We start from the raw sequence: 17664 nt of genomic DNA on the forward strand, positions 1-17664 counted from the left end.
TAACAGTTCAGTAAAAGTTTTTCTTAAAATTCTTCCAATATAAGTTTTTTTTTTGCTGACTGTACTTTATGCCCCTGGTTACCAAAGTACTCGTCCAAACGAGTCCTAACTCGATGTCGTCGTGTCGTTTATCACATGTTTTGGTGTTTTATGTGATCCTTGGTTCTTGTAGGAAAATTACTTGCCTTTGTTTTGTATTATGTAAGGCGATAGAGTTTTGTGGGAAAGGTGATTATGGTTAAACAGATTGTCAGTCAAATACAAAATAGGCATTTTGAAGTCAATCTCATGGGTAATAAGCGATCCTTTATAATTAGATTTAGATCTGCAATTACATGTAAATGTGGCGTGTTGTGAAGACTACTGTCATATCCCCGACTCAAGTCGTTTTAAATCTATTATACGGTAAACAAGTTAATGTGATAAAGTAACGCCTGAATCTATTATTTACCTCTTCTCTTATACTCCTTTTAAATCTTCTTCTACGTACAGTCGAAAAAATTTAATCATGACCAGGATGGAACCTTTTAATAATCAATTTCACTAGAATTTCCTGACAAAAGTATGAGATGTCAACATGACATTAGTAGCACAAAGGTTCCACCCTGGGTCATGATTCAATTTGTTAGACTGTACCTACATACCAGGACGATATTACAAATTGAAACATTCAGCTTTCCAACCAATCCTAGTATATCATAGCATAGCACGTCCAAAAACCTAGACATCCCAAGGAAAGCCGTCCATAGGATCTCAACAAGATGACCGTAAAAATCAACCTATCAACTTGTGATGTGTATCATATATGACCCTTAGTTGTGGAAATCATGATCCCCGTGATGTGTATCGCACCGTGGCCGTAGTGCCGCAGCGCCGCATGCGTGCGTTCATTCACCACACCGATGGTCGATAATGCTTGCTACTTTATCTTATCTACTATACTTCAAAGCTAGTCACATGTGCATGTGGCCTTTATGATTTGTACAATGTTACTATTAAAGATAGAATGAAAGAAAGAAAAGAAAGAATGATTTGTTTTGGTCCATAAGTACCACCTAAAACTAAGACTTAAACTAGCACTAAAACTCTAAAACTCAACTAACAATTAACTTACTTGCATACTTTGGGATTGTCGCTGGGCTACCACGGTTCCACTGCACAATATTTTAATCATACACTCGTTTTACATTAAACAGTAACTGTTTGGATTAAATTTGTAAGATCTTTTTTTAGCTGTTTTTCAGGAATGAAATAAGATCGCGACTCGATAAATAGTAGATCTATCACTGTTTTATTTTTAATAGAAGAAATTACAAAGCAACCTGTTTATCATATTTGAAAGTGACCATTTTTTTCTCGTGATTAATCCCAGTTAATTAACTCGGATAACTATTAACTAGGCGCCCTATTGCTTACTTTAGAAAATCTCTATGTATATACTTGTGTTTCTGTACTGTTTACTGTATTGGTGTGCAATAAAGAGTTATTGTATTGTTGTTAATTGTATAACTTCCAAAATTATAAATAATATTAGTAATATGTCCAAAAGATAACTAATTAAGTGTGCGCCATTACGAATCAAGTACAGTTCAATTTAAATGGGTCAAGGTGTCTTGATTATTTTACAACATTCACATCAAAACTGGCCAAGTTAGTTATGATTATTTATGTAAACAAGATCTATACTCCTTTCCTCTTTAAATTCTGTTTAATTTATAATTTATCCAAAAACTTAATTACCAGGTAGGTTCTATCTATGAACTTAGCCATCAGAAGTTAACGAAAAAACAGTGCATAATACATAATATATGAAGAGGTCTCCCAGTGCAGCAATTAGATGCAAGTTGAATAAAGAGTATTATAATTCAATGAACTTAAATACTTTCTACCTTGGTATTTGACGTAAACTGCCGCGTTCTTTGCTGCTTCATAATAATTTGTGCTTTGTGTTTTTGTGTCTTATATAGAATCTTTGCAATAATTATATATTCTACGAAGTACGAAGAAGGTCAATGTGTGCTCAGTTATAAGGACTGAATTTTATATTTTTGAAACGCTTTCCCCCTTGCTCAATATCTGTAAGAAATAGTTTCGCTACTTTTTGAAAATGATTTATAACTTTATTAAAATACATGAACGTTCGTCTCCTTTGTTACCAAAAATGAACCGTAGCTTTAATTATAAGTATTTTCAAGCCTGGCAAGATCAAGGTTATGCTCAGTCGCTCTTGTAGAGTCGAGAATTCATTGTCAACGAGTATGACCTTGAAGATCTGATTCTTATTTATTTTAGCTACTAGTTCTTGGACAGTTTATCTCTAGAACAACACGTAGGCCCTCCGGTTGCTCGACCGACAGCCTTTAAGCTTAAGTAGTTGTGTAGTAAACACCGCGGCGCACCCGTTCCGCGCAAGACTGAGCAGCTGCTCTACCTAGTTTTCCAAGTTTATTAATTCTAAGTCAATACAATTATGTAAAGTTATAAAAGGTATTAGGGGACAGTTTCATGACAAAATAAAGTTATGTAATGCAGCTGCAAAATTGCTTTCCATAAATCTTGAATACATAAGCAAAAAAAAAATCTTTGCATGACCCAACATTGTTGGGCTCTAAGCCCCTGTATTACATCCATTGAATAATTTATTTGACGGATAAATGTTATGAATCTCTGTAGATTATTTTAATGCTGGATGCCAAAAAGAATGGTTCTGCTTATTTTGGTAGTCCAAAACGGATCAATTTATCACCAAATTAACATTACCCTATAAACTATTTGTTGTTGATTCAATGAAAGCCCTTAATCTTGAATGTGTGTTATTTATAATAAGACTTGTAAAACTTACTGTTTATCAGTATGAAATAGCGACAATCTTTGTTAACATATTTAACACCAGAACATTCTATACTTTGACCTCAAGTGATTGTTTATTCTTATGCGACAACAACAAGGTATCGCTTCCACTTCGATTTCGCTCGTATCTTAGAGGTGATTAATTGCGAGAGTGTCACAATGCACATAGGCGATCGCTGACATCTTAGTTAGCTCAGTGTAAGCTAGATGGCGCTTACTCAATAAGGGATCTCTGAGCAGAATGGCGGACGAACTCTAGAGGTCGCCACCGTAGTTTTCTCTTGACTCATTTATTTACGTAATAATATGTATTTAATATTTATTTATTATTTACTTATTTATTTTATAAAAGTAGGCATTTTATTACACTCATTTACTACACGAGTTTGTACGACTAAATATATCTATAACCAACTCACCCTTGACCGTTTTTGTCGGCCAAGGGGGTGCTGTCGATCAGCTGTGACCGGGGGAATTCTAACTGTAATATTCTCGCCCTTAAAAGCTGAAGCACAGCTGTAAAACACACATTCAACAGCTCAGACTACACTAAACAGCTCTCTCGAAAGCTCCATACGCCCAGACTTGGTAAGTTCTCCGATATTTAACTCTTGTGTTTTTCTGTGTATTTTATTATAATTATTTTCTTTATAATTTAACTTTGTGTAATTGAACTGAAGGCTTCCCCTGGCCAGGGAATCTTTTATTTCAAACATTTCTTATACTTAATATTTTAACACTTGTTAATTTCTCTCATCCGTTGTTATAAACTCAGAACTATGTTAATGCTTATTACTTTTATGCAACGGATGCGTACCGGTGTTAAAATAAATTCAAACTCAGCTAAGTAACGTTTAATTTCAAATGTAATCCTCTAACGGTTATTTAGTGAACTGTTGTATTTCAAATTTTAACGGTCACTTAGGCTATTTATTTTTACCTTTTGTTTTTTAAAATAATTATATAAAACTAGAATCACTTTCCTTTGCCTGCCTGTAACTCCGTATGATTGTCCTTGCCACTCACTGCAATTCAGCTCACCCTAAGAGTTGGGGCATCGCTGCAGAGGAGTGACTGGCAAACAATCTAGCACTGGACCACAACTGACACCACCTAATTTACAGGGCACCTTCGTACGGCTTACAACCTTTGTACGGCTTACAACCTTCGTACAACTTTCAAAGCTCCGTTCGGCTACAATTCTCACGGCTCAGGCGGCTCCTTTAACCTGACACTAAGCCCTGACGGCCTTAACTTCCGGAGTACTGCACATCCTTCCTGGCTCGTCCAAGACCCTGATCGCTCCTGCGTGGAACACTTGTCCAGGCTGCTCGTCCTGCCGCCCTAAGGCCCCTTTTGACCTCGGCACCGACGACCACTCAGCTGGACCAGGCCCCCCTGCTGTGGCCAGCCTCTTCGCTCCGGGTTCTTCTCTCCGACTCCAGGGAAGTGTAGGCCAGTGAGACCGAATAATCAGAACCACCTCTCAATAAAATCTCTTGAACTCACTACCTGAGATTCTCGTAATACTTTTACTTTTAATTTTGTCAAATTAGGCCTGTTATTTTTTGTGTTCAATTTTTAATTAAAAAATTGTTAAAAAGTCTTATTGTTTTACTCAAAGAATAACTTACTAGGCCTCCTTTAAGGTCAAACCTCCCCTCAAGAGGTCTGCCCTTGACAGTGGCGCCCGTGGGTTTTTTTTTGAGAGGTTCTGATTGTTACGTTTTTCTTGCCTAGAATTGCAGTGATTGTGCAAAAATTTATTGTGTATCTTGTGTGTTCTGTGTATCTCGCAGTAAGTACCCTGTTTTTCTCGCCCCCTGTATGGTGGTCGGGGCTTAGAATAACGCCATTCCCCGTCTAGGAATTCGTAAGAGGCGAATAATAGGCATAACCAGTGTTTCAGTTACCGAGATCCCTTAAGTGGTTCATTTAATAGTTTTTTTCCCCTTTTAATAACTCTAATTTTTAAACTGCTTTACCGTTATCTTTAAATTCAAATACTCTGCCGACCTTTGACCACTTTCTCGTCAACGGCCTATTTGAATTTCAACTGTCACTTGCCACAGTTGAAACGGACGGCGTTTTAAAATTCAAGTCTTAACGACTACTTTCAAACTATACCCTAAAGTTAACTAAATATTGTTGCATTAACTAAATTCAAATACGTTAACGGTTCAATTCAAATTCTACCTACTAATTTTCATCAAGTTAAATTTAAACCGTAACTGACGCCAATTATACTTTCACTAATATTGTTCACCGCTGCTTCAAGTGAAACAGTTATTTTAAATTTAGTGACTGCCAACCACTGAATTTGAAATTCTAACGATTCAAATCATTTTTAAATAACGTATTTGAAATACCTACAATTTTATAGAAAAGCAACGATATTTCTATATTTTTAAAATATCTGAACCACTATTTAGATCTTTCATCAAAATCAGTTTATCATTATCTCGGTAAACACACTGACATTTATTTTTATTTCCAAATTTACTGTTAACTTAAATTAACTTCATCGCGGTCTCTTAATAAAATTTTACATTCGAGCATTACTGGGAGATACACAACACTTTTATTTTTTGTGTCCTACTTGTTAATTTAAATAGCACTGTAACATACGGAGAGTTAAATTTAGGTACTGTGTGTCGAAGAAATACCACATCTGGCATACAACTACACAAACCACCATCACAACTCACAACATTCATATCATACTACTCGAGTGCTTGCTAAAAATCAACTGGTCGCAGAGTTAACAAAACCAGTTATCTCATATTCATTATACGTGTGCTCCCTATTTTCGACCGTCTGTTCCCTGCTTAGAGACCATTATACTTCGATCGCTAGCAAACAGGCTAACGTTTTTATTAATTAGCTTCGGGTATTCTTATATTTAACTGAGGTAATCGTAACTATGGATTGTCATAGAATTAAATACTTGTCTCTTCAAAAGGCAGAACTAACTTATGAGGTGGCTATTCGAGGTACCAATCCCGCGGATACCGTTATTGAGTTGCGTAAACAGATAGTCAAACTGTCAGCTTCTTTACCCGCCAGTGATATTTTAGAATCAGGTCTCGATGTAACCGAGGATATTAAGGGCGCGACTGATAGTGTACTTAAGGCACAGTCACAATTAGTTTCCCTTAAGGCTAAGTTTGATGACGGTTTACTCGAACGTACGGATAACTTGTGTAACCATATTTTTCACCGATTAAGGCGTATTACTCCCGTAACCCCCACTACCGTGGACTCTTATAATGTTTGTTTAAATAAATTTCAATTAATATACCAAGAGTTGGCGGACTTGCGACCAGTTCATGACACTAACGAAGGAGAGGATTTCGAACAATGTGAGGAGACACCACAAGTCACTCACCGCTCCGCGAATAATACCAATTCTTTCAGTCCGCAAACCCCTACAAAAATAGCAGTTACTTGCGACCGTGGTATGTCTTCTGATATAGCTAAATTACGGTACAACGGGAAGACCTGCGTACGCTCTTTTGTTCAACGGGTAAAAGAATTTTTAGCCGCGCGAAATTTAAAACCTGAAAAATTCTTCAACATGCAACGGAAATATTCGAAGGAGACGCCCTTCACTGGTTCCGTTCGGTTAAGGATTCCATAGATAACTGGCATGACCTCTCTACACAACTCATAGAAGTATTTTCTCTGCACGATTACGACTACAGATTAAAATCGGAAATTCGCGCGCGTACTCAGGGCGAAAGCGAGAATATAACGATTTATCTCTCAATTATGCACGGCATGTTCTCAAGGCTAACCGTGCCATTTACCGAAGAAGAACAATTAGAAATTGTTCTACATAATATTCGGCCGTGCTTCGCTACTGTCATAGCCACGGCGGAAAAAATAGATAATTTAAATACCTTGCGTAAACTTTGCCATAACTACGAAGTGGTTCATGCGCGTATGTCCCAATTCCGCGAACCTCCGCGAGCGAATTCGGATACGCTCGCGCCAGAATTCGCTTACAATAAACAATCGTCTTTCCTAAACTCTCCAAAGCAACCATATCAAGGGAAAAATTCCCCAGGTAACAACGCCAGTGCACATAATTTCTCTAATTATAAAACCCGCTATCCGGTTAATGCAATCAGCTCGCAAAATAACAACAATAATAATATAAAACTATTTTGCCCGCGTTGTCGCACAAACACTCATACATTACGAAGCTGCAAAGCGCCTCGTACGATAGTCTGTTTTAAATGCGGATTGCCGGGCGTTAAATCTATTAATTGCTCTAAATGCAATAATAAAAAACCAGTTCCTACAACCTCAACTTCAAAAAACTGAAGGCGAGGCGATCCAGTGATCACAGTCTAATAAAAGAAAATAACTGGTCACAATGGCTTAATTATGTTTCAAATTTTTTTAATTCATATAAAGTGGCCACTGTATCGCCTCAACCCTCTATTGTAGACTCGCGACCTTTTGTAAAGGTATCTATTAACGGACTAGAGGTATCGGCTCTGCTCGACTCTGGTTCCGCCGTTACTATTATAGGTAACAATTTTCACAATAGATTACTTGAAAGGGGACATCAACTACTAATCGACGACTCTGTGCGTGTAACAGCCGCGGGCGGCCAACATCTAGATAGTGTAGGATATTTCGACCTGGACTTGACCTTTGAGTCTATAACTCACACTGTAAGGTCATATGTAGTTCCGGGAATCCTCACTTCGCTCATTCTAGGTGTTGACTTCTGGCGCACCTTTAAAGTTTGCCCCAAATACTTGTATAGTATTGGGGTAAGCGAATGCGCCATCAAGCACACAGAGCAAGTCGAGGGTTCCCAAACTCTTATGTCCTATAGTCACTTAACTGAGTCTCAACGCGTCCAGGCAGATAACATCATAAGCCAATTTAACAGCATTTCTTACGAACGGATAGGTTTAGGTCGAACTTCGTTAATAACACACAATATAGATACCGGCGACACTGAGCCGATACGCCAAAGATTTTACCGCATGTCTCCTGAGAAACTTAGAATTATTAACGAACAGGTCGACGAAATGCTACAGCTTGACGTAATCGAACCTTGTGAAAGCGCTTGGTCATCGCCAGTACTTTTAGTAAACAAAAAGAACGGCAAGCCTAGATTTTGTTTAGACAGTAGAAAACTTAACTCAGTAACTAAAAAGGACGCATATAGCTTACCGTACATTTCGGAAATTTTAGATAACCTTAGAGATGCTAAGTTCCTTACTAGCATCGACCTTTCTAAAGCTTTTTGGCAGATACCCATTAATCAGCGGGATAAAACGAAAACAGCGTTTTTCGTACCGTCAAGGGGCACTTTTTGTTTTAAAACTATGGCTTTTGGCCTAACTAACGCGCCGGCTACACAGCAACGTTTAGTCGATAGTTTGTTCGGCCCCGAATTTGAAATGAAAGTTTTCTGTTACCTCGACGATATAGTCTGTGTTAGTAATTCATTCGAGGACCACGTGACATTACTTCTGCGCGTCCTAACTAAATTAAAAACAGCTGGTCTAACTATCAACTTTGAGAAAACTCAGTTCTTCAGGGACAGTCTCAAATACTTAGGTTACGTTGTAGACGCTCAAGGGCTGCGTACAGACCCAGAAAAAGTAAATGCAATCGTAAACTATCCTAGACCAACTTCAAAAAAAGAGGTAAAACGTTTTCTGGGTACCGCCTCTTGGTACCGCCGTTTCGTTCCCAACTTTAGTACTCTGGCAGGGCCCTTAAATATTTTAACTTCTAATAAAAAGAAAGCCCCTCCATTTCAGTGGACGCCAGAGGCCGAACAGGCATTTTTAAAACTTAAAGCCTGCCTTGTAACAACTCCGGTTCTTTCTTGTCCCAACTTTGATTTACCGTTCGAAGTACACACTGACGCTAGTGACTATGGCGTCGGCGGTATGTTATGTCAAAATATAAACGGCCAGGAGCACCCGGTCGCTTATATGAGTAGGTCATTAACAGGCTGTGAAAAGAATTATAGTGTAACTGAACGGGAAACCTTAGCCGTACTAGTAGCCTTAGAACACTGGCGCTGTTACTTGGAAAACGGAAAAACATTCAAAGTTTATACCGACCATTCATCCTTGAAATGGTTCCTTTCTCTTAATAACCCAACCGGACGCCTAGCCCGTTGGGGCGTAAGATTGTCTTCTTTCGATTTTGAGATTTTACATCGTCGCGGCAAAGATAACGTAATACCTGATTCGTTATCAAGATCCGTGCCGGTGTCGGCAATAACTATTGCTAACTCGTATCTCAATTCGCAAGACAAATGGTACTTAGACTTGTATAATAGCTGTGTAAACACACCGCAAGGTTTCCCCAATTATAAAATTGTAAACAATTCCTTATATAGACTTACTAAGTCAGATACTAGGTTTAACAATGAGTTCGCGTGGAAAGAGGTTGTGCCAGCGGAATTACGCGAACAAATTATAAAAGAAAATCATGCAGAACCAACAGCCGGACACTTAGGCGTTTTCAAAACCTATCACCGTATAGCACTCAAATACTTTTGGGTAGGCATGTATAGAGACGTATCAAAGTTCGTTTCCTCTTGCGACACTTGCATCGCTTATAAACATCCTACGCACGCGACACTAGGTGAAATGGGAAGGCCTAAACAGTGCTCGAGGCCCTTTCAAGCCCTAGCCTTGGACTTCGTCGGACCATTGCCCACTAGTCGTAAACAAAATAGTTACTTGCTCGTGGTTACTTGTATTTTCTCAAAATATTGTTTCTTATTTCCGGTTCGTAACGCAACTGCGGCAATCGTAGTCAAACATTTAGAAGATTCCATTTTCTTAGTTCACGGAATACCGCAAACCATTTACATGGATAATGCGTCACAACTAATTAGCCGCGAACTAAAAACATTTCTCAATAAATACAAGGTGCCTAACCAATTTTTAATAGCAAAGTACAGTCCACATATTAATAATACGGAACGCTACAATAAAACTATTATATCCTGCGTCTCCACCTTTGTTAACGACGACCATAGGACTTGGGACGTCAACATACCTAAAGTACAATTCGCTATAAATAATTCTGTGAACGAGGTAACCGGTTATACTCCTTCCTTCCTTGTTTACGGCAGAGAGTTAGTGACTTGTGGTTCACACTTCGTTGATAACGATTTGGGGAATGAAATACTTTTTCTACCTCGCGATATTTACGCACAAAACATGGGTTTCTTGACCCATATATTTGATAAAGTTCAACACTCACTTTATAACGCACATCAAAAAAACATTGCGCGTTACAACTTACGCCGAAAACCGGCTGAATTTAATGTGGGAGACTTGGTCTGGAAGCGCACGTATTTCTTAAGTGATAAGTCTAAATACTTTAGCAAAAAACTTGCACCAAAGTTCGTTAAATGTAAAATAACTAAAAAAAGATCTCCACTCGTTTTCGAATTACAGGATCTTTCTGGTAACGATTTAGGTGCATGGCATATTAAAGATTTAAAATTGACACCGGGCGGCAGGTAGCGTCTGCGCACATTAAATAAATAATGCATTACTTGCTTCCTTATCAATGTAGGTACTAATTACATAATGCATCTGGACGGGCGATCAGCTGTCGCGCGCCGTCACATCAGTCTCCATTTAGCACCGGCGAATGCGCACGCGTGTTAATTTAATTTTTGTCTTATCACACTCCCTTATCACTTAGACGCACGGTTCTATTTATAGAATCAAGTCATTTTAGCGCGCCGCCTCCGCGCGGACGTATAATAGCTGCACCCTTTTGCACTATTATTTCTTTAAATCTATAGCGCGTACATATTACTTGGTACACGCTAAACTAGTATAATCATTTGTCGCGGTCCGCCACTCATTATTATAATATTAATTGATCTGTCCTTAAGCCTTTACCCGAGAACTTGCAACTCGTTAAAAAGTATTTTAAAATTTGAATTACGGAACCCGTGCGGTTGGTAACACGTAAAATATGCCCTTAGCCTCTGTAATTCAAAACTCTAATGATTGGAACGGATGGTAATTTCAATCACAGATTTAATTAATGTCTATAATTATATTTTTATGAATGCATACAACGTCCACCTTCCATTAACACATTTTATTCCTTTGACATAAGGGTCAACAAGCCTCTGTTGTTGTTTGACCCGCCATGAGAGTAGAAGTATGATCATAGTATGAGAGACGACGTATGTAAGCGTTATGTCATAGTGTATTTTTTTTTATCGAAATTTGCTATGAGGCTCAAATTTCTTTTGGAGGGACGGGCGTACTGTCACAATGCACATAGGCGATCGCTGACATCTTAGTTAGCTCAGTGTAAGCTAGATGGCGCTTTCCTCAATAAGGGATCTCTGAGCAGAATGGCGGACGAACTCTAGAGGTCGCCACCGTAGTTTTCTCTTGACTTATTTATTTACGTAATAATATGTATTTAATATTTATTTATTATTTACTTATTTATTTTATAAAAGTAGGCATTTTATTACACTCATTTACTACACGAGTTTGTACGACTAAATATATCTATAACCAACTCACCCTTGACCGTTTTTGTCGGCCAAGGGGGTGCTGTCGATCAGCTGTGACCGGGGAATTCTAACTGTAATATTCTCGCCCTTAAAAGCTGAAGCACAGCTGTAAAACACACATTCAACAGCTCACACTACACTAAACAGCTCTCTCGAAAGCTCCATACGCCCAGACTTGGTAAGTTCTCCGATATTTAACTCTTGTGTTTTTCTGTGTATTTTATTAGAATTATTTTCTTTATAATTTAACTTTGTGTAATTGAACTGAAGGCTTCCCCTGGCCAGGGAATCTTTTATTTCAAACATTTCTTATACTTAATATTTTAACACTTGTTAATTTCTCTCATCCGTTGTTATAAACTCAGAACCTATGTTAATGCTTATTACTTTTATGCAACGGATGCTTACCGGTGTTAAAATAAATTCAAACTCAGCTAAGTAACGTTTAATTTCAAATGTAATCCTCTAACGGTTATTTAGTGAACTGTTGTATTTCAAATTTTAACGGTCACTTAGGCTATTTATTTTTACCTTTTTTAAAATAATTATATAAAACTAGAATCACTTTCCTTTGCCTGCCTGTAACTCCGTATGATTGTCCTTGCCACTCACTGCAATTCAGCTCACCCTAAGAGTTGGGGCATCGCTGCAGAGGAGTGACTGGCAAACAATCTAGCACTGGACCACAACTGACACCACCTAATTTACAGGGCACCTTCGTACGGCTTACAACCTTTGTACGGCTTACAACCTTCGTACAACTTTCAAAGCTCCGTTCGGCTACAATTCTCACGGCTCAGGCGGCTCCTTTAACCTGACACTAAGCCCTGACGGCCTTAACTTCCGGAGTACTGCACATCCTTCCTGGCTCGTCCAAGACCCTGATCGCTCCTGCGTGGAACACTTGTCCAGGCTGCTCGTCCTGCCGCCCTAAGGCCCCTTTTGACCTCGGCACCGACGACCACTCAGCTGGACCAGGCCCCCCTGCTGTGGCCAGCCTCTTCGCTCCGGGTTCTTCTCTCCGACTCCAGGGAAGTGTAGGCCAGTGAGACCGAATAATCAGAACCACCTCTCAATAAAATCTCTTGAACTCACTACCTGAGATTCTCGTAATACTTTTACTTTTAATTTTGTCAAATTAGGCCTGTTATTTTTTGTGTTCAATATTTAATTAAAAAATTGTTAAAAAGTCTTATTGTTTTACTCAAAGAATAACTTACTAGGCCTCCTTTAAGGTCAAACCTCCCCTCAAGAGGTCTGCCCTTGACATCATTCGATATTCGTTAACCAGCCAGCGCAGACCGTTGACGTTAATAGTGTAAAGGATTGTGGCGCGGATGCGTTTGCGGTAGCCTCGAGTCATAAGGAGCGGGTGCATGCGGCGTGTGGCTGCGGCAAGAAGATGCGGAAAAGGGGGACTGGACGCGTTGGTCGGGGCGGCGGCGCCGCGGGGCCGGCTGCTCTCGGCCTCCAGCGACGAAAGCTGGGGGCCGCAGCTCCCGCCGCCGCGCTCGCGCCCCTCCTCCGCCTCGCTGCCGCCTTAGCCCTATGCGTGTGCGTCGTCTCCGCTGCCACCGTGCTGTGGCTCTTCGTCGATGTTCGACCAGATAGTCTCGCTTCGAAACGAAATGGATAGAGGTTTGTTAATCGATTAATTAATTAAAGTGTTTAATGCTAATTGGCACTTTATCTTGGAATATGTGAGCGTAACTCTAATTTAGCTCATTACGTACAGCAATATGCTAATTTCCGTGACCGCTGAAAAATAAACTGATAAAGTTCTAAACCACATATATAATTCACTAACCTAAGCTCTTTAATTACTTAAAGCGCCAAATAACGAATTACGTGCTCTGTTTAACTGGGGATCAACGTTCACTCACATAAACAGATAACCCCTTCTATTGATCCCTTTCAACAGTCATCTCGTTTCCAAACCCGCCTCCAACTCCTCGCTTCCATAAATAATGATTTATGACATATGGGGCCAACGCAAATTATTTAATCGCTACAAATTTCAGCTGATTTCGCTGATTTGATATTAAGTAGGGTATGGATGTCCAGACAGACCTAAAGATTTTAGAGATATATGCAAGCACTTTACTTTCATGGCATCAGAGTCGTGTTTTAAATCTTGTAATTGTTTAGATCAAAAATGATATTTCATGTCTATGTTTATTCTATACTACACGTAGGTATTTATCTTATTTATTGGTTCGGTGCGGTCCCTTGGATTAAGTACATACATAGGTTATACCGGAAAAGTTCATTAAAAAAAGTAATAATTGTTTTTAGACAAGGTTCCTGATATAATAGTGCTATACGAGTACGAGTAATAGGTACATAATATATCACTGTGGGTTGAAATATATCCGTTGGGACCCTAGGCTTAAGATACATTTTGTAATGTCTGCACAGTAATAGAAACCGGCAAGCGTAATAAAGAAAGGTGCCTTGAATTACGCAAAATATTCCGTGACCTACAGCGTGACCGTGAATTACGCAAAATATTCCGTGACCTACAGTGACCGTGAATTCCGGCTTCCGCACTTATGAGTTTGTTTACATTGAATAATTCAATATTAAAATAGCCGACGTGTCTGATTTATCTTAAGGAAATACAGGACTATTTAGTTTTAAATGAACTGCAGTAAACTGGTCTTGTAAATACAGTCAGTCACCTGCTTTAAATTTTAACAGCGGCAAAAATATGTGATGCGTCCTACCGGCCTTGGAAATAGAGTTTTATCGATATTTATGTACGCTTTAGTGTCAGATATTGTTGCTGACTGTACTTAGCTGTTACACTGATGTTCGAAGTCAACACGTCCGCCTACGTGAGACCAGGGATTTGCATGTTGAAGCTTACTCACCATGGCTTACTTTTACCTTCCCACTATCTAAAGCCTTGAACAGTTTAAATTTATTGTTTCCACCACGTGGTGATATTTCGTTCGTAAACGCCTTGGACATTAATTGTACCTACGTGCGATCGATATTCGTCATGCAAAGTTAATATTGTTATGGTAGACCACGGTATCGACATAGCTACCTATGTACTATTACTTTGATTAGTCAGAAGTAAAAATCTGTTTATATACATGGAATTAGTTAAAATGTATGAAATGTAGAGCTAGAGCTGCTTGCTATTTACGAGTACATAAGTATGTTAAAGAGACAATGACATACCTACAATCAAGAGCATAAGTCAAGTTTATATTAAAACCGATGAAAACAGGTCAGATTCCTGACAGAGTTATATTACTAAGTGCCTTATCAAAATCCTCAGTTCTCGAGTATATTCGAGTCTCAACGTGTTATTTTTTACTTCCGTTAACTTTAAGGGAACATTCACGCCTACGAGTGTTTTAAAGGTAATCAAGAATTAAGTTATTTAACTATGCGCAGTAAAACAGTAATGTTTCTTAAATTATAACGTTTATCTATACCTAAACTGTTTCCAATTCACACACACGAGCAAAAGAAGATTAAAAAGTTTTACGATCGATGACTTGTGAGGTATAAGCTTGTTAGGTTCCGTAGCCAAAATGGCAATAACGGAACCCTTATAGTTTCGCCATGTCTGTCTGTCTATCAATGCTAGAAAGCTGTAATTTTGCACGAATATATATGTAAACTATGCCGACAAAATGGTACAACAAAAAAATGAAAAAAAAAAATTTTTAGAGTACCTTCCATAGACGTAAAGTAGGGGTTATTTTTTTGTCATACAACCTTGTAATGTAGGGTATCGTTGGATAGGTATTTTAAAACCATTAGGGGGTTGCTAAAACGATTTTTCGACTTAGTGATTTGTTTGCAAAATATTCAACTTTAAGGTGCAAATTTTCCTTAAAATCGAGCGCCCCCCCCCCCCCCTTCCTCTAAAATCTAAACCGGTGGGTGGAAAAAATTGAAAAAATGCAGGATGGTAGCAAGTTTATCAAACTTACAAGGAAAACTATATCGGTTAGGTTAGATTCTTTAGAATTATTAGTAGTTTAAGAGTAATAATACGAAATCTTTAGAAAAATATTACTTCATTTGTCGTAATGGCTACAGAACCCTATTTCGGGTGTGTCCGACACGCTCTTGACCGGTTTTTTATACATATACTAGCGACTTCCAAACAAGTTATTTGTCCTTTATCAATATAATCTGAATAATATTAGAGGTAAAACTTGTAGTGTCCTGGCAAAAACTTGCCCTTAGAGGGTTATTATAAATTATACCTAAGTATTCATTATTATGAATATGAATTATTAATGTATGAAGATAAACAGACATTGACTTTGCTAACCATTTTATCAATTGAATAAATAACTAGAAGCACTTCTATCGAAAACAAACATACGAAGATAAAATATCAATAAGTAATTAATTTGCATTTCATATTACGGTAATGAGTCCTCGTATTGTTGACTGTAATAAAACCGACTCCAAAAAAATAACCGAGGAACCGACTACAAAATCCTTGAAAATATTTTTCTAGGTACTTACTAGCTCGAAGTCGGTGACTCAGCACGACCCAGCAGGAGTGGAACAAAAGTCTTCTATCACCTACTTTGGTTTCAATCCCTCTTGCTGGGTCGTGCTGAGTCACCGACTTCGAGCTAGTAGGTACCTAGAAAATATTTTCAAGGGTTTTGTAGTCGGTTCCATTTTTTGTTATTTTTTTGGAGTCAGTTTTACTTTTTTGTAAAAAAAAAACTTTTTTTTCTCACTTTTTAGTGATTCGTAGCCAAAGTACATCTCACAACGATTCCATTAAGCCCGAACACGGCTTAGTTACGTTGTTTTATACTAGAGTTGTTTTCTTTTTTTTTTTTTTTATTCCGTTGCCTACCTTCTGCCTTCAGCATCAGATCAGTCTTAACTTAAAGCTTCTTCTTAGTCGCTTATCTAGGTATATTAATCATGATCGTTAAAAGACGAGCGAGCATTACTTAGCTTTGACGAGTTCCATTGGTCATCTACGGTCTTCTTCATCAGGTCCAGTTACCAAATGATTTTTTCTGAATGTAAATGCTTATCTTAATGCTAAAAATGCCAAAATCGCCATAGGTGTGCCCATAAAATTTGAAGTTTGCCCTCGATTTGCACAGTGAAGTCTTAATAATATTTTTGCCCATTCAATTTTAATGAAAATTTGCAGTTTAAAGTTGAATATTTTGCAATTATTAATTATTGTCACTGAATCGAAAAATCGTTTTAGCAACCCCTTAATGGTTTTAAAAGACCTATCCAATGATACCCCACACTACAGGTTGGATGAGAAAAAAAAATCACTCCCACTTTACGTCTATGGCAGATACTCTAAAAAAAAATATTTTTAATTTTTTAATGTACCATTTTGTCGGCATAGTTACATATATATTCGTGCAAAATTACAGCTTTATAGTCCCTGAGCAAAGCCGCGGACGGAAAGACAGACAGACATGGCGAAACTATAAGCCATTTTGGCTACGGAACCCTAAAAACCACCTTGCATTACCTACTAAGCAAAGTCCATGTTAGATCAGTACCTATTGTTTCCAAGTTCCGCAACCGGTTAACAAGCGTCTACAGGTTTAAAAAACAATGTCACGTTACACGTAGCCTTAGATTTTTTTTGTTGCGTTTACGTCGTAGCGTATGTTTTATATATTTAATTTAATTTGTATTCTTCGGCTCAAAATTTATCATACTTCCAGAAGTTTGAACAGTTTTCTTTACCTTACATGAGATATTGACTAATCGTATGACAACCACCCGTTCAATGTCGTTGTGTTTGTTGCAAGTACGAGAGTTGAAAATATTAAATGTCGTCCATCTGTTTGGTCAATAGTTTAATGACGAGTCGACTTAACTCCAAATAACAACATAATAATGTATTAGAAATAATAAAAAAAACACTCTTCACTTTACTCATCATGAAAAATTTGGCGCAAGTGCCCACCGTGTACACCTACCTATTCGTGTAAGTTTTCTAAGATACATATATCGTAACTTCTTTAAGGAACCTAAGCATACAATTTTTAATAGACGCATTGAAATTGTTGTAATGATTTACATACTTCTAAAAACGGCATAATGAGGTTAATTTAAAATTGCGTACATACATAGTTTTGAGTATACATACACGTACACAAACATCACGCCTGTATTCCAAATGGGATAGGCAGAGCACACGAAACGTTACCGCTTCGGAGCCCGCTTTAGCAATTTCAGGTCTTAAGTTTGACAAGAACGGTACAATAGTGACAGCTTCCTAGGTATACCTTAACCTA

The 17664-nt window shown here is 38.2% G+C and overlaps 1 protein-coding gene and 1 long non-coding RNA gene across 2 annotated transcripts in view; both read left to right on the forward strand.

Annotated features, from left to right (window-relative positions):
• The window catches only part of LOC141433953 (uncharacterized), a 124704-nt gene that overhangs the window by 67209 nt on the left and 39831 nt on the right, over positions 1-17664 (forward strand). The gene's annotated exons all lie outside the window — the stretch shown is intronic.
• LOC141433950 (uncharacterized) lies at positions 3074-5748 on the forward strand. The gene is made up of 2 exons (XR_012451985.1): positions 3074-3438; positions 3975-5748. It is a non-coding gene; the product is annotated as an uncharacterized lncRNA (long non-coding RNA).

This window comes from Choristoneura fumiferana, chromosome 13 (assembly GCF_025370935.1).
Source record: "Choristoneura fumiferana chromosome 13, NRCan_CFum_1, whole genome shotgun sequence".
In the NCBI taxonomy this organism is placed as follows: Eukaryota; Metazoa; Arthropoda; class Insecta; order Lepidoptera; family Tortricidae; genus Choristoneura; species Choristoneura fumiferana.